General features: G+C 42.9%; 1 protein-coding gene across 4 annotated transcripts in view; it reads right to left on the reverse strand.

Annotated features, from left to right (window-relative positions):
• ABCG2 (ATP binding cassette subfamily G member 2 (Junior blood group)) overlaps positions 1-21,551 on the reverse strand; it is a 224,180-nt gene that overhangs the window by 153,202 nt on the left and 49,427 nt on the right. The window lies entirely within an intron of this gene.

Consider the following 21,551-nt stretch of genomic DNA (forward strand, 5'->3'; position numbering starts at 1 on the left):
CCCAGCAAGGATGGAATTCTTTGATTTATTTGGTATCCAGGTAGTTTGCTATCCCTACCACCTGAAGACCTGGACAGGGATGACAAAGAGGATGGGAGAAGAGCAAGTGGATACACGATAGAAGCAATGGACGGTAGCAACAAGACTCATCTACTAACTCTTATTGAATATAATCAGATACCTAACAACAGGGAAGAAAGTCCCACATCAAAGGCTGCTCAACACCATCATCATCTGCAACCTATAGTGGAGTATCTTCAGCCATTGGACCCAAATATAAAGATCTTACTCTTGTTGGAAAGAGATGCACCAACATTTGATCAGAGTTTGTGAGTCACATGCAGGTCCACTCGATGCCCCATATGCCTACTGACTCTCTCTGGGATGGGTGATAGTAGGTGATGTCTGCCTGAACAGACTGAAGAGACCAAATGAAGACATATACGTATACAAAATGTGCGCCTTGGAGAACGGGTGCATCTCCTTTTTCAAGCCTTGTTATAACCATTTGCATGTGAATGTTTATAGCTGGGAAGAACCAGATCCTGGCTCAACCATCTGTTTGAACACCTCTCCATCAGATTCAGGAGAACATCTGGGGAATTCAGTGTTCCAAGTCACCAAGGATGATGACAAACCAACCCTTTCAGTAGAAGTCAGAGAAGTTTTGAGAATTATTGATAAAGAATTCTACAAAGATGAGTCAAACGGTTGGGTAGCTTCTCTACCATTGCAGATGCCCAGATCACGACTACTTAACAACAGAGAGCAAGCGCTCTCTCTTCTCACTTCACTGCAAAAGACTAAGGAGGAATCCAGAAACAAAACAGCAACATTCATGCAGAACATGCTGGATAATGGCCATGCGGAGCCAGCTCCGTTATTAAAGGACAATGAAGAATGTTAGTACTTACCTACCTTTGGGGTGTATCACCCACAAAAATCAGGCCAGATCAGGATTTTGTTTGATTCCAGTGCTCAATTTCAAGGAATCTCATTAAACAACGTGCCTCTTTCTGGGTCTGATATGATCAACAGCCTACTTGGAGTCTTGATTTGCTTCAAAAAGGAACCCATCACCATAACAGTGGATATCCAGCAAATGTTCTATTGCTTTGTCATACACCCAGACTACAAAAACTACTTGAGATTCCTGTGGTACCATGACAAAAACATCAGCCATGAAATTGTTGAATAAAGAATGAGAGTTTGTGTCTTTGTTAGCAGTCTCATCACCTGCAATAGCAACCTACCGGCTTAGAAAGACAACCCAAGAAGCTAAAAGAGGATACGGCATGGATGCCAAACCCTCAATTGAAAGGGACTTTTATGTTGACAATGGTTTGAAGTACTTACCTATGGTAGGAAAAGCCACTGACTTGCAAAAGAGAATACAAGCAATGCTGGCAGAGGCCAATCTGAGACGTCATAAATCTCCTTCAACAGTCCAGAAGTAATGAGAGCATTTCCTGCAGAGAATCATGCCAAAGATTTAAAGGATCTAGATCTAAGATTAGACACCCTTCCACTTCAGATAAGCCTTGGGTTACATTGGGATATAAAGAGAGATGTTTTTACCTTTCACGTCTCCACCCAAGAGAAGCCATATACACACAGAGGTGTTTTGTCCACAGTCAATAGTCTGATCCACTGGGGTTTGTGGCTCCAGTCACCATTCAAGGAATATCCCTACTGAGGGAGCTTTCCCAAAGTACTGATGAGTGGGATGTCACACTACCACCAGAAATGTGGCAAGAATGGGAGAGATGGAAAGATTCTCTAAAGATTCTGCACATCCCACACACTTACATCCCTGCAGCACTTAGTACTGCCTGTCACAATGAGATTGCATGTTCACTTCATCAACCAGCTGATGAAAGAGTAGACACCTAGCACCAAAGTGCCATCAAAGATGCAGAACTACAGGTTATCAATGACAACTTGACACCACCTGGAATCTTTGATACAAGACTTTCCTGGAAGACAAGGATCATCTTCAGCAGAGCCATCACTGAGTCAGTGATCCACACCATAAAGAGATGACTTTGTGGACTGTTACCAACTTCAGAGAATCAAAGACTTTTCTCTTTCTTTTGTGCTGTTTGTTGTTTGTGTTGTCTGTCTCTCATTTTAGCTCCTGTGAGACTGCAAGAAAGAAGTCAACGAAAGCAACAGTAAACTGGAGACATGAAAGACGTTGCCAAGTTTTAAGATCCAGATACAAGTGGAATTTTGCATGCTTATAATGTTTATAGTTTTAAAATTTTAAATAGTGATAGATACCATATTCATGGTAGCAGGGTGAATTATGCATATTTAGTATGAATATTATTTGTATTTTATTGCATTGTATGTGTAATAGCACTGTGTATTGGGGCCCCCCTTATAGTTGCAGTTTTCTATGATTGACTCCTTGTGAGCTTTCCCTATTGGCTCTTAGTTCTGAGCTAGGGCCAGCCCTCCCTCTCTGCCCCTGGGAGCTGCGTGAGAGAGTCCCAGTCTTCTTAGCATGCCTTTGTGATCAGCAACTGTTCTAGGGGCTGATCCCTACTTAATCTACTATGATTATATCACAATTCTTCACCATTTCCCAGCACTTTTCCCAAGGCATTATTCCCAACAATTGATTCCCAATATTCCCACACTTTCCCTTTGAGTATTACAGCTTTTTTTTCTCAGCTAGGCTGAGGTTCTGGCCTCTTCTGGCCCTTCTTTGTGGTTGCTACATTAAAGAAGATCTGGATTAAGAATTGAGAGTCTACTGACAAAGTTTTTACTTGGGAATGGTTTAGCTGGCTGTTGAAGTTTTGTCACCTCACCTAGCTTAGAACAGCACAACGTGGATAATACTGGAGTGATCAAAGGAAATTTACAGTAGCACTATCCACTTAGAGATGCTGACATTTCTGGATATGGAGCTTATCCATATTAACCTCATTGCCAAAGGGATAATTCCTTTGAATACTGACCCAACTATAAGGAGTAGCTACTAAGCTACAGGAAAATAGCACAGGTTATATAGTAACATAGTAGATGACGGCAGAAAAAGACCTGCATGGTCCATCCAGTCTACCCAACAAGATAAACTCATATGTGTATACCTTACCTTGATTTGTACCTGTCTTTTCAGGGCACAGACCGTATAAGTCTGCCCAGCAGTAGTCCCCGCCTCCCAACCACCAGTCCCGCCTCCCATCACCGGCTCTGGCACAGACCGTATAAGTCTGCCCTCCACTATCCTCGCCTCCCAACCACCAACCCCTCTTCCCCCTACCTGCTCCGCCAACCAATTTCGGCTAAGCTTCTGAGGATCCATTTCTTCTGCACAGGATTCCTTTATGCATATCCCATGCATGTTTGAATTCTGTTACCATTTTCATCTCCTCCACCTCCCGTGGGAGGGCATTCCAAGCATCCACCACCCTCTCTGTGAAAAAATACTTCCTGACATCTTTCCTGAGTCTGCCCCCCTTCAATTTCATTTCATGTCCTCTCGTTCTACCGCCTTCCCATCTCCGGAAAAGATTTGTTTGCAGATTAATACCTTTCAAACATTTGAACGTCTGTATCATATCACCCCTGTTCCTCCTTTCCTCCAGGGTATACATGTTCAGGTCAGCAAGTCTCTCTTCATACGTCTTGGAACGCAAATCCCGTACCATTCTCGTAGCTTTTCTTTGCACCGCTTCCATTTTTTTAACATCCTTCGCAAGGTACGGCCTCCAAAACTGAACACAATACTCCAGGTGGGGCCTCACCAACGACTTGTACAGGGGCATCAACACTTCCTTTCTTCTGCTGATCACACCTCTCTCTATACAGCCTAGCAACCTTTTCTCTATGGCCACTGCCTTGTCACACTGTTTCGTCGCCTTCAGATCCTCGGATACTATCACACCAAGATCCCTCTCCCCCTCAGTACCTATCAGACTCTCACCGCCTAACACATAAGTCTCTCATGGGTTTCTACTCCCTAAGTGCATCACTTTGCATTTCTTCACGTTGAAGTTTAATTGCCAAACCTTAGACCATTCTCCTAGCTTCCTCAGATCCTTTTTCATGCTTTCCACGCCCTCCGGGGTGTCCACTCTGTTGCAAATCTTAGTATCATCCGCAAATAGGCAAACTTTACCTTCTAACCCTTCGGCAATGTAAATTACAAATATATTGAACAGAATCGGCCCCAGCACCAATCCCTGAGGCACTCCATTACTCACCTTTCCCTCCTCCGAGCGAACTCCATTTATCACCACCCTCTGTCGTCTGTCCGTCAACCAGTTCCTAATCCAGTTCACCACTTCGGGACCTATCTTCAGCCCATCGAATTTATTTAAGAGCCTCCTGTGGGGAACCGTGTCAAAAGCTTTACTGAAATCTAAGTAGATTACGTCCATAGTACGTCCTTGATTTAATTCTCCGGTCACCCAGTCAAAGAATTCAATGAGATTCATTTAGCACGATTTCCCTTTGGTAAAACCATGTTGTTGTGGATCTTGCAACTTATTTGCTTCCAAGAAATTCACTATCCTTTCCTTCAGCATCGCTTCCATTACTTTTCCAATAACTGAAGTGAGGCTTAGTGGCCTGTAGTTTCCAGCTTCTTCTCTATCACCACTTTTGTGAAGAGAGATCACATCCGCCGTTCTCCAATCCCTCGGAGCCTCTCCCGTCTCCAAGGATTTATTAAACAAATCTTTAAGAGGACCCGCCAGAACCTCTCTGAGCTCCCTCAATATTCTGGGGTGGATCCCGTCCCATGCCTTTTTCCACCTTTAGCTTTCCAAGTTGTTGATACACACTCTCTTCCGTGAACGGTGCTCTATCCACTCCATTCTCAGGTGTACTTTTGCCAGTCCCTTGTGGTCCTTCTCCAGGATTTTCTTCAGTGAAAACAGAACAAAAGTATCTATTTAGCAAATTGGCTTTTTCTTCATCATTATCTACATAGCGTTTCGCTGTATCTTTTAGTCTCACAATTCCCTTTTTAGTCATTCTCCTTTCACTAATGTACCTGAAGAAATTTTTGTCTCCCCTCCTTACATTTCTAGCCATTTGTTCTTCTGCTCATGCCCCCTATAAATATAAGGTGAAATTTGTTCTTGCTTGCTAATTTCCTTTCCTTACAAGACCAGTCAGAACAGTGGGTTATGCCTCCCAACCAGCAGATGGAAGCAGAACACTGTCAATATAGTTATATCATCACCAATATAAGGGGTGATGTACTCCTAGAACTTGCCAGCATACTTCTGACAAAACAGATCTGTAACACTTAAACAATATTATCATTCCACCTTATTAAACAGTATTATAGATCAGCACAAAAGACCAACCACCCAGTTAAATCAGCAGTGACTGCCTAAGTGCTGATATTCAGTAGCACTTTATCAGACAGTGCCGCCAAATATCGCCACGGAGTGGTCTCTGCACTGTCTAGTTAGTGCTGGGGCGGTCCAGGGGGAGGAGCCGGGGAGAAGCCACAACAACCAGTTAACAGCCATATTCAAACTGCTAACTGCTTAAGTAAGCAATTAAAGTTAGGACAGCAAAAGGGCTGTCCTAAGTTTATCTATCAGCTAACTGGGCTCCAGTCTGAATATTGGCCAGAGCCCAATTAATTTCTGGGTTGCAGCATCAGCTTTATAGGTGCCCCCCTTCCTTGTGATCTTGATCTCCCTCCCTCCCACCCTTGTACAGTCTTGGTGGTCTAGTGGGGTCCAAAGGGCTAAAGCAATAACCATTTTCTCTTTCCTGTTGCTGTTCCATTTACAACATCGCCACTGTGAATCTCTAGCTGCTGTCTCATAGTACTCCCTAGGAAAAGCCTGAGAGGTCCCCTCAGTCACTAGAAAATACCAAGATGAAAAGTCCAGCTACAGTCTTCTCAGGAGAGTCCTGGACTGCTTTAGTAGGACTATAGGAAACAAAATTAGCAAGTAAGAACAACATTTCACCTTCCTTATCATCCTACTAGTCTATAAAAAACACAGCAGTAAGATTGATTTTTTCATTACACAAAATTCTAAGGACCATGGATGGGATGAAGACCAGGCCTTGATACACATTGTCCTCTCAAGGTAACAATTCTCTGACCTTGAGCATCCCCACTGCGATAGTTGGCCATGGAAGCCACAACATCCAAGAGGGGTTACTGCTCCTAGCATCATGGACTATTGCCCTGCAGTGTTCCCTCTAAGCCATGTGCATGTGCGAGCACACACAGGTCAGAAAAGGAGTGCACACGAATAGCAATTGTGTGACAAACTTTTTGCTGGCTTTCTTTATTGTGAGCATAGGCTACACTGCACACATTAAGATGAGCTGAAAACTTGCGTATACAATATTTTTTGTGCTCACATGGACCAGCAAAAATTAGAGAAAGCATTGCTGCCCTGGGACTTCCCATAGGTGATGCTTATGCTACCATTGAGGGAGACTCACCTGTCATGCTTCTCAAACTAACCTAAACAGCCAATGCTATTAGCACTACTTAAATAATGAAGAACAACTTCGCACTGAAGACCCATGCCCACAAAGTAGGGGGAAGAGAGTAAGCTTGGGAGCAACATTATCAAAATTGAGACATAGCCCAAGGGCAGTACTCTAAAAGTTAGGACTTCAAATCTCAAGGACCTCTGAGCTGACCAATTCAAGACCCATGGGACCTGAAAGCCACATTATCAACAATCATATCAGGCTTCTTACTAACACCACTAGTACCTAGCTATGGACCTGACGTTAGAAAAGGGCATGGGGAGCCATATAAGGAATCAAGTAAGGCCTTGAACTCTCCCATAAACCATCCACTGTAAGCAAGTAACAAGATATGAGTTGGAGGAACACCCAGGCCATAATCAAGCAAGCCTTTTCTGGAACCAATTCTGGGACAACCTTTCGAAAGCTAGAGCCTTTGGCTTATTGCAAGGCTCAACAGGCATTAGATCTGAACCTAAGACTCCACAAAGTGCAGAACTGACTTCCATTAGAAGTAGCTTGCAGATTCCTGAGAAACAGAAAACTGCCATTCACTCGGACAAAAATGTGCATTTCTTGCTCCATTTCAAAAACAGTGGCACAGATGCGATTACATGCTTGATTTCTTAAGTAGTGCCAAAGTTTAGGAAGTGTGATGGGACATTTAAAGCAGTTCCACTATTATCCTGTCACATTTATGCTGCTCACACTGTTTGTATATCTTGTGTTTATACCATTTTGCCTGAGAGGTTTTAGTCGACATACTCTCAACTTTTTTTATGATTCTGAAAACTTTTCGAAATAATCTTGTAACAGAAACTTGTATAATGGATTTTGAGTCAGCGTCAAAGGCAGCCTTCAAGCAGGAATTCCCAGATGTCAATATTCAGGGTTGGTTTTTTTTTTTCCAATTGGCCCACTCTGTTTGCAGAAATGTGCAAAGCAACGGATTGACAGCAACCTATAGTGAAAATAAAGAAACTTGTCCTGAAGTAAAATCATGCTATCTGGCTTTCTTACTAGTTCATGAGGTACCTGAAGCATTTGACGATCTTCAGGATGAAGCCGAAATATTAAATCTCAGGATATCAGATCTGCTGGATTACTTTTAAGATACTTACATAGGTCATAGAAATTGTAGAGGCATACACAGGCGGCCACGTTTCTCACCAAATATGTGGACAGTGCATGAAAGAACAACAGAAGGCATACCAAGAACAAATAAGCTTGAAGGATGGCATCAGGCATTTCAAACGAAAGTTGATTATCCTCAGTCATCTTTCTGTAAATCTCTTGCTGCTCTTCAATGTGAGGAAGACTTCATTAAGTGTTGTATACAAACATTTCTAGAGGTCAAGCAGTCAAATGTCGAAGAAATACAAAAAACTGAATTCTCAAATTAATTCAAGATTATGAACAATATTGACTGAAAAACATTTTTAACATGATTTGCTTTTAAAATGAGTTTGAATATGTAATGTCAAGCAACGTACCATTGCATTTTTAATGAATATTCAGGTTTTTAAATAAAATCTTATTTTTATAAAGAATTTATAAAACAGCAAAGCAGCACACTCAGAATTTGTCTGAGTTTGCTGCTTTGCTGTTTGTTCCTGCTGCTCCAGTCTTCAGGTGCTTTCTCCCTGGGTCATCAGTCTGGGAGCCCTCCATGCTCGTTCAACTGCTGGTCAGATCCTGGACAAAGCTAGCTATGCCCCGTGAGTAACGTCACTCTGAGCGTGGGGTGAAGAGACCCTGACCAGCCCCAAAGAGAGGAGAGTTTGTCTGAGTTTGATGTTTGTTCCTGCTGCTCCAGTTTTCAGGTGTTTTCTCCCTGGGTCATCAGTCTGGGAGCCCTCCGTGCTGGTTTAACTGCTGGTCAGGTCTTGGACAAAGGTAGCTCTGTCCCATGAGTGACATCACTCTGGGCACGGAGTGAAGAGACCTAGACCCGTGGGGTACAGGAGAAGTAGGCGCCTCCTTGTCGAGCTGACAAAGGAGTGCTACTAAGGAGCCGGTTGCTCCTTAGGGAGCTCATTTGGGATGACTTGGTGAATTTGGGGGAGGCAGTGGGTGATTAGATTGTAGGGGAGTATTTGTGGGGTAATTTCTTTTTGTGAGAGTGAGGGTGTAAGTTTTGGATAATGGGGATGAGCAATATAGAAGTAGTAATGGGGAGGGGGAGGTATGGAGAGTTGGTTTCTTCACCTGAGGGTATAAGGGTAACAGGTAGGAGGAACATGGCAAATTTGTTGTGTGTGGATTTGGTGTATGAGAAAGATTTACAATCAGCATTATTGCTGATTGGTTTGGTGAATGTCAGGTCAGTTAGGATTAAACTTACAGTAATTTGGGTTCTGATTGAGGAAATGAGTTTTGATGTTCCACGGAATCGTGGTTGTTGAATACTGATAAAGTTGTGGTGAACCAATGCTGCCCAGTAAGTTATTGGTGGGATTGGGCAAGTAGGAAATATAGGAGAGAGGGTGGAGTTTTGATTTATTATTTCTTTTAATTTAAATTTGAAATTATACTGTTAAAGGTGCCAGATTTTGGTAAATTACTGGTCTTGTCGGGAGTAATTCTTCCTTTTCTATAGACTTTTTCTGCAATTTTGTCTATTAAGCTAGATAGACTTTGTATTTTAGGTGATTTTAATCTACCGATTCAGATGTCAGGAGGAGTAAGGATCCCGTGTTGTTACAGACTTTGAAAGCCTTATCTTTTGGACAAATTTTACGTGATTCAACGCATTCTGCAGGTAATATGTTTGATCTTGTATTTTTACCATCTGCACTGGAGCAGGATCTGAGACAATGTCCGGTAATTACACCTGTGGGATGGTCAGATCATGCTTTGATTTCTTTTGTTTTGGGTTTCAACAGTACTCAGGTGCAGAGCAAGGGCTGTTCTAGTAAAGGTTGGGTGTGTAGTAATTTTGAATTAAATGAGCTGAGGCAAGTATGGTTACCTTTGTTGAATTTGGACAAGGAAGATACTTTGGACCAATTGGTAGATGACTATATTCTTCCTTAGGGTTAGCATTGGATACAGTAGCACCAATGAAGGAAGTTTGTTTCAGTGAAGATTATAGGTCAAGACCATGGATGAGCCCTGCAGTGCAGCAGGTACAGAGGGAATTGCGTCAAAATGAACAATTATGGCAAAAACTAGGGATATTGATGACTTTGAGAGAGTTACAAGCTGTGCTTGTTGGAATATCTATCTTTCTGTGAAGACAAGAGAAATGTGTATTACAGACTTAAAATTCAAACTGCCTTGCACAGACCAAAGGAATTATTTAGTACTGTGAGTACTGTGAGACAGTTGGTGCAAGGCCATAGAATGGTTCTGTTCAGGGGGGTCCTGCTTCTGCAGACTTTGCTGATTATATGGTGCAGAAGGTGGAGAACTTAGAGAAATCATTGGTACCTACTGGGACTATAGATATGTTTGATATTTTTTTTATTACATTTGTACCCCGCGCTTTCCCACTCATGGCAGGCTCAATGCGGCTTACATATTATATACAGGTACTTACTTGTACCTGGGGCAATGGAGGGTTAAGTGACTTGCCCAGAGTCACAAGGAGCTGCCTGTGCCTGCAGTTGAGAAACTCAGGAGGTAGCTAAAGTTGTATCTTCTTTAACACCTACAAAATCTTTGATTAATTCATGTTCAGCTATAGTTATTAGGGTGTTGGCATCAGCAGTAGCCCTGACATTGTCCCTGATTGTGGAGAAATCGTTATCTTCTGGGATGGTACTAGGGAAATGTAAGTTTTCTACAGTTAAACCACTATTAAAGGGTGATTATCTAGATGCATCTGAATTAAGTAATTATAGACTGATTACTGTGGTTCCCATAATATTAAAGGTAATTGAAAAACCTGTTCTTCAACAATTGAAGGAATGTGTACAGTTGACACAGTGTTTGGATGAGTATCAATATGATTTAGGGAAGGCCATAGTGTTGAAACGTTATTATAGTCCTCCTTAGATGTATTAAAACAAGGGATTATGAAGGCCATACATTTTGCCTTATCTCTTTGGATGTGCCCTCTGCATTCGATACAGTTGATATTGACCTTTTGTTATCAAAACTTAAAGGAATAGGGTTTGGAAGTAAAGTGTGGTACAGTGTGGAATTGGTTTGCTTCCTTTTTGAGGGGTCATCAGATGCAAGTTATTAGTATGGGAGAGGTATCTACAATGAAGCTAGTTACAAAGGGAATGCCACAAGGTTCTGCTCTTTCTGCCTTATTATTTAACATCTATATGGCTTCATTGCGCAAAGTTTTTAAGAGTTTGAAGGTTGTCACAACTGTCAGGAATGATGAGCCCTTGAATGTAAGCAAGCTTGCTCCAAGGAAGCCTCCTTCCTAACAGGATATCTGCAGTCTCCTATTCTCTGAACAAGAGCAACACTTCTCTGCTTGCTGGAACTGGTATAAGGGAATGGCTAGGTCCTAGGCAAAACTAGACAAAAGCAGAAGGAACACTGAAGACATGACACTATAAAGCAGGACAGGACAGAAGACAAAATCAAGATCAAGGCAGAATGTCAGGTTCTCAGGTTCAGAGCCCGCGGGGACGAACTCTGGAGCAAACGTGAGCCCTTAGGCTGCTGACGAGGAGCGACAGCAGCAGGCAAAACCCACCAACCAACACTGGGCTAGCACACTGGCACAGGCAAGGACTGCAGGCGCCGCCCAGCGAGCCAGAACACACGGACTGGAACCCCCTGGACTGGAGGACACCGGACTGGTCCGCACTGGACTGGAACACACTGGACCAGAACAAACTGGACTGAAATACACCGGACTGGTCCGCATTGAACTGGAACACACCGGACTGGAGTACACCGGACTGGTTCGCACTGGACTGGAACACACCGGGCTGGAACACAATGGACTGGAGTACACCGGACTGGTCCGCACTGCTTCACCTGCACTTAGCCGCTGTCCCCCAGGAGTTGAGCCCCTGGGTTCAAGCGGCCAGCAGGACTTACCGGATACAGGATAACACAGGGGCTGGGATACTAGAACAAGCTTGACAGTACCAGGACCAGGAATAGGACTAGGGCCGAGGGACCACCTCAGACCCTGGAATACCACGCAAGCTTGCACAAACCAGGAACACAGGGCCAAGACAAGACGAAAGTGCTCCCAAGCACCAAAAGGAAAGGCAGGGAAGCCCCCAGGGAAAAGCAGGGAAAACCAGCAATACAGAAGTGTTCCTATAGCGTAAACAGACTGAAGCGCTCCTAAGCACTTAACTACAAAAATTTGTATTTATTGCATTTGTATCCCACATTCCCCCACCTATTTGCAGGCTCAATGTGGCTTACATAGATTTGATAACATTGTCATAACAGGATATCGGATACAATTAGTAGTGTGTAGCGCTTAGGAAGGGGTGAGGGAAGAGGGAAGAGAGTTGTTAGGGTAATTATAGGAGGTGTGCGCTCATAGTTGAGTGGACTTAGTGGGGTTATAAGTTCTCATTGTAGGCCTTGTTGAAGAAGAATGTTTTCAGAGATTTTCGAAAGACAGATGTTTCTTTGATTGCTTTCAGGTCTGTAGGTAATGCATTCCATATCTGCGTGCTCTTGTAAGAGAAGGTAGTGGCATGCATCATCTTGTATTTAAGTCCTTTGCAGCTGGGGTAGTGCAGGTTGAGGAATTTACGGGATGATCTTTTGGCATTTTTTGGGAGGTAGGTCTACAGGTTTAGCATGTAGATTGGGGCGTCTGCATGAATAAGTTTGTTTACCATCATGGAGATCTTGAACGCAATGCGTTCCTTCAGTGGAAGCCAGTGAAGTTTCTCTCTTAGTGGTTTTGCGCTTTCATATTTGGCTTTTCCAAATACGAGTCTGGCGGCTGTATTCTGGGCAGTTTGAAGTTTTTTGATTGTCTGTTCTTTGCACCCGGCGTATAGTGCATTGCAGTAGTCCAGATGGCTTATTACCATTGACTGTATCAGGGTACGGAAGATGTATCTCAGGAAGAAAGGTTTTACTCTGAAGTTTCCACATGGTGTAGAACATCTTTTTCGTCGTGTTTTTCACATGGGTATCAAGAGTGAGGTTTCGGTCAATGGTGACTCCAAGAATTTTCAAGTTTTCTGAGACCAGAAGAGAACAGTATGGTACTACACTAACAGAAGTGCTCCTAAGCACTACACTAACAGAAGTGCTCCTAAGCACTATTCTATAGCAGTGCTCCACAGCACTAAACTAACCAAGGGGGAGCAGGTGAGCCACAAGGAGAAAGTAGGGAAGCTAAACACATAAACTAACAAAGGTGCTCCTAAGCACCAAGCTACAGCAGTGCTCCACAGCACTAAACTAACAAAGGATAAGCAGGTGAGCCACAAGGAGAAAGTAGGAAAGCTAAACACATAAACTAACAGAGGTGCTCCTAAGCACCAAGCTACAGCAGTGCTCCACAGCACTAAACTAACAAAGGTGCTCCTAAGCACTCCACCAACAACAGTGCTCCGGTCTTGGCTTGGCTTGGCTGGAACCAGATTCTGAAACAGGCTTGGTTTGGCTGGGAACAGGATACTGAAAGGAACATGGCTTGACAGAGAGCAGGGACAGAAACTAGCTCAAACACATAGCAGGGGCAGAACCTGGCTCAAACACACAACAGGAACAGAACTTAGCAGAAACAGAGCTCAAGAGTCAGGAAGCAAATATAGCAGGCAAAGGATTAAGCAGACTAAGGGAAGACAAACAAACAATGAAGCAATGTGCTTACCAGCATTCACAGCTGGAAGGGAAAGGCCAGGCAGATTGAGAGGCAGCAGACACACCTGCATAGCAGTGAGGTAATTAGGGGCAATGCTGGCTTCTACAGACTCTCAGAATTAACAGACAAGAACTACACACACAGGAAACAGAACAGGAAAAACCGGATTAGAGCTTGGCTAAACACAGAGATTGGCTTAAACATGGAGCTTAACTACAGCAAGAGTTAAAAGCAGGGCTAGACTAAAAGCAGAAACCAAGGGAAGTCAAACAGTTACAGACACCAAGGGCAGGGTGTGGCTCTAGAGCCAGGCCTTCAGGATCAAGGTTCAAAAGCAAACTCACAGAAACAAAACAAAGCATTGAAACACAAGACTCAGGGAAACACAGAACAGACCTTCAGGAGCAAGACTCAGGAACAAAGCCAAGCAGGGATATGACCTATACAGAGGCAAATTAAGAGACCCCTTGCAAAGACAAAACATGATAGTTAGTTCCCAGGTGCTTATAAAGGACTTGCTGATGATGTCACAAGTAGGAAATGAAGCAGAAGCAGGGAGATCAAAGCGAGGCTTGGCTTACAGGAAGAACAACAACAACAGGAAATGAAGCAGAAGCAGGGAGACCAAAGCGAGGCTTGGCTTACAGGAAGAACAACAATAGGGAAAAAGGCAGACTAGAGAGGTCACAGAGCTAGATACAGAGAAACAGTAGGTCTGAACATAAGGGCACGGCCACAACCGTGACAAAGGTAGCGCATAGGATTTATGCTAACAATGTACACTTCTTTTTTCCAGTTCAAGGAGGATATACAGGCTTGATTGCTCAATTGAGTGACTGTATGTCTGCTGTACAGAGATGGATGGGTTTGAATAGACTGATCTTAAATTTGGGAAAAACAGAATTGATGTTTGTAGGAAAAGATGCAGCTCTGCTACAATGTCTGTGAATTTGGGTGATTCTGTGCTACCAGTGCAGGAATGTATGCGTGTGTTGGGTGTCATCTTGGATCCCTTATTGTTGATGAAGGATCAAGTATTCTAGGTGGTTAAATCAGCTTTTTTCCAGCTCCATTTGTTAAGAAGGTTACAGCCTATGCTGCTACAATATGATTTTTGATCTGTGGTACAAAGCTTAGCGATATCACATATCAATTTCTGCAATGTGTTGTATTTCGGTCTGTCAAAAGCAAAGATAAAGCATTGCAGGTGATACAAAATGCTTCCGCACGATTGTTGGCGGGTGTGTCAAGGTTTGAGCATATTTCTCCAATCTACGTGCTCTGCACTGGTTGCCAGTTCATGCTTCAGTACAGTACAAGGAGGTACAATTGATACACCGAGCACTGTACCCTGATTGTGTTCCTCGATACCTTAAAGATGTAATTCAGGAATATCGACCCGTTCAATCCTTGTGATCTGAAAATTTGAAGTTTTTGAAGAATGATAAACTGCAAATAGTGGAATATGCCAACACAAGGAATACTGCATTCTCAAAAGCGGGTCCGCAAATTTGGAACAAGTTACCAGGTTATTTGAGACTGTGTAGTGGTAGGGCTCAATTCAGTAAGCTGCTGAACACATATTTGGGATTGATTTTGTCTATCACTTTTGCATATTGTATATTTCAGAGTCAGTTATTGTCTTTTTGCTTTTTATTATGTATGTTGATTTGTGATCTGCCTAGTCGTAGGTGGAATAGAAATTTTTTAATAAATAAATACAAATAAAATAAAAACATTGCATTGTTGTACTTGGCCTTTGACTCAAAAGTACACTTAAGTGTCATACGGTTATAAAATCTAGTTTCCCATCTGACACACACATGTCACACAGTTTTTAAAAAAAGCAGTTGCGGAAGCATATAGACCAATTTCCCTATTAAATGTAGATCTTAAAATATTAGCTAGAGTGCTTGCAGACCGCTTGACACTACACCTCCCAAACATCAAGGCCGGTCATCAAGTGGGCTTCGTGAGGGGACGACACCCAGGCCTCAATGTCCGCAGAGCATTATTGTCATTGGCGCATAGCCAGGCTGTGGGAGACCCACTATTACTGGCCAGTTTAGATGCAGCCAAAGCCTTTGACAAAGTGAGATGGAGATACTTGTTTGAAGTGCTAAAATATGTGGGTATTGAAGGATGGTACTTCAGAGCAGTGTCTGCCCTTTATGCAGAACCAACAGCATATATAGTGGTAAATGGCATGGCATCTTCAGCGTTTCCAGTACAAAGGGGCGCAAGGCAGGGATGTCCCCTGTCACCTCTACTTTTCCTATTATATATAGAACCTTTCCTATGTACGGTGGGGAAGAATGCTGAAATTGCAGGGGTGGCAATACCTGGGTTGCCAACTAAAATACTAGCCTTCGCTGATGACATACTGCTCACACTGACAGACCCACAAAACTCCCTACCTAATCTATTAGAAGCAGTGGAGGAATTTAGTTACCTTTCTGGCTTTGTATTAAACAAACAAAAATCAGTAGCACTACCGAATAAACGAGAAATAAAAGCACAATGGGCGGGGCCATTCCCATTACAATGGAGCACAGATAAAATCAAATAATTGGGAGTATACCTTTCCCCGCACCTAGATCAAATACATAAAATCAACTTAGAGCCTTTGCGGGACATGACAAAAACAACTCTATTAATGTGGCAAAAGCTGGCCTTATCGCTCTTCGGTAGAATTACAATCTACAATATGATTATAGTGCCAAAATGGATGTATGTAGTGCAAGTGTTGTCACTATTCCTAACACGTAAAGATGAGCTAGACCTCTATAAACTGCTCAAACAATTTCTATGGAATGGGAAACGGGCTCGAGTCACTATGCAACAAACATATCTGACAAGAGCCAAGGGAGGGCTGGGAGCTCTCAATGTTAAATGGATATCGGTGGCACATAGCAGATTGGTTTAGAGGGACAACACATTTTACATACCCAGAAGCAGAGTGTAGGATGCTAGGGGAGGTACATTTTAGTTATTGGCTACACACGGGACCCAGTAAAGTATCAACACCAACACAAATCAGACCATTGCTCCTTCCCCTTCAGAGGGCATGGGTATGGCTAGGTAAACTCCTGGGCCTCAATGTGAAAGCCTCACCTTTTCTTCCGATTGGTGGCAACATGGATTTCCCAGTGGGAAGCTCCTCTCTAACATTTTGTAAATGGAGGGCGGCAGGCATTTTCTTCTTGTTTCAGGTCTTGCGGAAGGATGGAACGTTGAGGTCTCAGGAGGAAATGTGGGACTGCCAGGGGATGGGGATAAGAGATTTTTTGGCATATGAGCAACTGGAACATTATATAAGGTCCCTCCCCGGGTCATGGCTACAGTCCAAAGTGCGAGAACAAATGACAGAGGTTTATGATCTAGAGGCCCAGAAATAAGTACCATTGAAGTATTATCACTTACAGATAAGAGAAGCTATGCTTACAGCACACTATCAAAAACTGACACAGGAATGGGAAAGGGAACTGGGTTGTAGCCTAGGGAGTAATGTGATACAGGCCTGTTTGCAGTCATTTGGGGCTAGTGAAATACGGGAAACACAATATAAATTCCTGATGCGACTCTATATATCACCACACAGGGCATTTAAGGCAACATTGAGGCCACAAGATGACTGCTCAAAGTGTAAGGGGCGAGGAGCACACTTAGGCCATATGTTTTGGCACGGCCCGTCAGTATTGAGATTTTGGTCCCAAATGTGTATACATGTATCAAAGATGTGGACGATTCAATGGAAAAGCCATCCAAGGCTATTATTTGAGGAATTTACAAATCAAGGGCCCAGCAGGGCTGGCCTTCGACACTTCCAGAGGCGATCAGTGATGACGGGGAAAAAGACAATACTTAAGATGTGGCTGCAAGAGGAAGAGCCTTCTGTCCAACTTTGGAGAGCATATATGATTTCACTTAGTGCAATGGAAAGAAAGGAGGCGCCAGATTTAGCGACACCAAAAGGTGACCAGTAACTTCAATGCTGGATGCCCTTCTTGAACACGTTAACACCACGAGCACGCAGTAGAGTACTCAATGGATAATAAATAACGATGGTGTAGGAAAAAAGGGGAAGGGAGGGAAGGGATGGGGGGGGGGGATTTAAAATGTATGATGATGGCTATAAAGCGAAGAGAATCAATATATTATGGTTTGTGGAACTGGATGCTACAATGTGAATTTGTATAATGTTGGTTGGTGTTATATTTTTTGTCATCAGTAAATATATAAAAAAAAAAAAGCAGTTGCTTAACTAACGCACGCTCAAGTGTCGTGTGCTAAGACACACTTGTCCATCTGACATGACAGCAAGTGTCACATGTGTGATGATTGCTTAAATGTGGGATAACCAAAGGGCAATAGGTCAATAAGAACTAGAAAGCTGTTTTAAATAAGGCCTCAACAAAGCAAGAAGGAGATATGCTCAATTCATTTAAAGAAAGGACACTAGAACAAATAAGCAGGGTGGTGTTATGTTTCCATGTTTCCTGACTTTAAAAAAAATAAAGAGAAATTTGATGAGTGGGCTTGGTGTAAGCCATGTTTCAGTAATACAAAAAATAAGCAAATTCCAGTAGTGACTAAGGTTGTGAATAAGTATACAATTAAATGTGAGAGAATTTGCATTAAGCAAACCCTTCTAATAACTCATTCAAGGTAGGATCTAAAGTAAAAGACATGGAAGAAAAAAATCTGAAAGAGCAGTACACAAGTGAACAGCCATGTCGGACATACCACTATCAAATCTACAACCCCAAATCACAGGAGTGAAATAATGAGATTCCTTAGAACATGGTATATCCCAGGGAAAAGATGAAAGAAGATGGGAACAATAAAATCTTAAGAGAAGCTAAAAAACACATAGAAGACACAGGAATGAGTAGAACAAAGGAGAAAGCTTCTTTGATACAAGCTGAAAGAGTGCAACAATGGCATAGTACCAATGTTAGCCTCATTTTTTTAATGTTTGTGATGTCACTTTAGCATGACAGAGTAGTTGGGATCTCAGCCTGTACAAGAAGTGGACTGAAGAGGTGGGCAGAAGTGGCAGAAACAACACCAAGAAACCACAGCATGACACAGAAAAATTACTTTCTTAAATTCATTTTAAATCTGTTGCCAGTGAGCATCTGTAATAAAAGTGAATTTTAAAGATTGTTTTTCAACTCTGTCTTGACCAACCAGTGCACTCGGGTCTGTATTGTTGATTAGAAGTAATTCTGTTTAAAAATGATTGTTTAACTTTGATTGTGTGAGAACAAGTTGGAATGCAGAAGATAAGACACAGCTCTAATTAATTTGGTACGCGAAGAGGGGGATGGTGCTTGTTTTCAGAGTTCAGCCTGGCCACTTGGACTTGGAAAACATGTGACCACGTTCCAACAGTACCTAAACAGAGAAGCATTCTGTAATTTTCCTTAGCTCTGAACATGAGAGCCTAATAAAAAGGGGAGTTTCTTTCAGTGAAATTGGGAGCTCATCTGTGAGTAACGTACTTACTGCACAGGGGACTTGTTCCTGGTCTAAAAAGCTCCTGGCTTTCGCTGTAACGGGCCCCTCCCCAGCTGATGATAAGAGCCTGGATGATGTAAGGACCAGTGATGTTGTATGTATAATATGTATATGTATATGTATAGTGTATTATTGCTTCTTTTCCTGGTCTAAGAACTCTTAGCATTGCTTAGATGTAGAGACCAGTGATGTAATGATTGTTTATATAGCTAATCATTGTATATATCTTAATCATTGTAGATTTTAGCACCTCTAATTATCTAAAACGAATCCAAAAGAATCCACAGTAATTACTGAGTAGTCTGTGTCATTGAGACAGAGTGTAAATCCATAGCAGTACAGCATCATAGGGTGTCCTTTAGTCATTGTCTTAACTGAAAGAATTAATAGCCTTTATCTATTGATTTGTTGACACCACACGTGATTTATAGATTTCTATCGCACTGTATTTCAGTCATCTCTTCTTCAAGCTGAACAGCCTACCTGTGTAGCATATCTCCATAAGGGAGCCATTCCAACCCCATAATCATTTTGGTTGCCCTTCAAGTTATGCACATAGGTTGTCTGTATGCTTTGTTCATGCTTAAAATTATGCATACAACTTTGATGTTAGGCACACCCTATATGGATCTTGATTTACTGTCTGATATGATGCTTTTATTCCTCAGGGAAACACAAATCAGTTAATTCTAATGGCAGATGTTTATCAAGTGATGGCAGAAGAGAGAGGCAAAGTATACACATAGAGATGAAAAGAAAAAGCACAAAGGGCCATCAAGTGTAGGACAATTAAGAGTCCTTTATTTGTAGACCTGACACGGGCCGTATTTCGGCGTGAGTACGCCAGCATCAGGGGTCAGGGAAAATAGACTCCTGAGAAATATTACAAAAAATAAAAGCATATGAAACCACAGCTCAGTCAAGCCAATAACACAGAGATGCTGGAAAGCACCCGGTTCGCTGTCCTGCTTATTTTCGAAGGAGAAGGGCGCCCATCTTCTGACACAAATCGGGAGATGGGCGTTCTTCTCCTAAGATCGCCCAAATCGGTATAATCGAAAGCCGATTTTGGCCGTCCTCGACTGCTTTCCGTCGCGGGGACAACCAACGTTCAAGGGAGCGTATTGGCAGTGTATAGAAGGCAGTACAGGGCGTGATTAACAGATGGGCGTCCTCGGCCGATAATGGAAAAAAGAAGGGCGTCCCTGACGAGCATTTGGCCGACTTTACTTGGTCCATATTTTTTCACGACCAAGCGTCAAAAAAGTGCCTGAACTGACCAGATGACCACCAGAGGGAATCGGGGATGACCTCCCCTGACTTCCCCAGTGGTCACTAACCACCTCCCAGCCCGAAAAAACAACTTCAAAAACTTTTGTCTTTTTTTTTTTAGTCCTTCACTATGCCTCCATCTCTGTGACAGCAGTTGAGGATGTCCTTCCCTGTGATGGCTGTTAAGGATGTCCAAAATGTGGATGCTTGTGTGAGAAGGACATCCATGCCTTTACTATGCCTCTGACACCCTTTTTATTTATTTGGATTTTGGATCACAAGTAGCAGCAGTGGGATTTGAACCTGCCACCTCTGGATTGCAAGACCAGTGCTCTAACCACTAGGCCACTATGCTACTCCTCAATGCCACTCCCTTGAAATTTGGCCATCCCTGTGTGGGGGGGGGGCAGTATGAAGGTCCCTGGAGGGGGGAGGTATGTGTGTCAGTGGAGGCATAACGAAGGCGTGGACGTCCTTCTTTCAAACATTTTGGACATCCTCAACTGCCCCCCCCACAGGGATGGCCAAATTTCAAGGGAGTGGAGTAGAGTGGAGGAGTGGCAGAGCGGCCTAGTGCAATTTCCTTCATGCATGCCCGTTCCCTTCTGGATTGGTAAGGGAAGGGCTTTTTCCATTCAGTTAGTGGGACCAGTGCACTACAAATGCTGGCTCCTCCCACAACCAAATGGCTTGGATTTGGTCGTTTCTGAGATGGGCGTCCTCGCTTTCCATTATCACCGAAAACCAGGGACGACCATTAAGGTCGACCTAAATTTCATGATTTGGGCATCCCCAACCGTATTATCGAAACAAAAGATGGAAGTCCATCTGGTTTTGATAATACAGGTTGCCCCGCCCCTTTACAGGGCCGTCCTTAAAGATGGGCGCCCCCGTTCGAATATCCCCCTCTGTATCATATGCTTTATATTGGAAATTTGGGGTTGTTGGCTTCACTGAGCTGCGGTTTTATATGCTTTTCATTTTGGGAATATTTCTCAGGAGTCCGTTTTCCTTGACCCTTGACAAAAGCATACTCATGCTGAAAAATGGCCCATGTCAGGCCTACAAATAAAGAGATGTTTATCAAGTGCCAGGCTCTGGCAAAACATGGTTTGCTGAGCAGTGTATGTGAGCTCTTTCAGCATTGCTGTTCTTATCACAGTTTCTGCAGCAAAAGTTAGTTTTGAGTTGCAGCATATATGGATGAAAAATAGTGTGAAAATCAGGCAGAATGTGTTTCCTGTTTATGTATTTAAATAAATAACTTAAACACTATACTACTACTACTACTACTATAAATCACTTCTATAGTGCTACCATTCGTACACAGCGCTTCCAGTCAATATTCAAAGGGAAATATTCAGTGGCATTACCTACTTATTTTCCTTAGCCTCAGTTATCTGGGGAGTTTCAGCAACACTATGTGGATAGTTCTGCTCAGTTATCTTTACAGACTGCCTCAGGACTATTTGGATAGTACCTGACTAGACTGTTGGCAGAGCTTGGGCAGAGCTCAGTTAACTACTTA

The sequence above is a fragment of the Microcaecilia unicolor genome, chromosome 2, assembly GCF_901765095.1.
Source record: "Microcaecilia unicolor chromosome 2, aMicUni1.1, whole genome shotgun sequence".
NCBI classification, from domain to species: domain Eukaryota; kingdom Metazoa; phylum Chordata; class Amphibia; order Gymnophiona; family Siphonopidae; genus Microcaecilia; species Microcaecilia unicolor.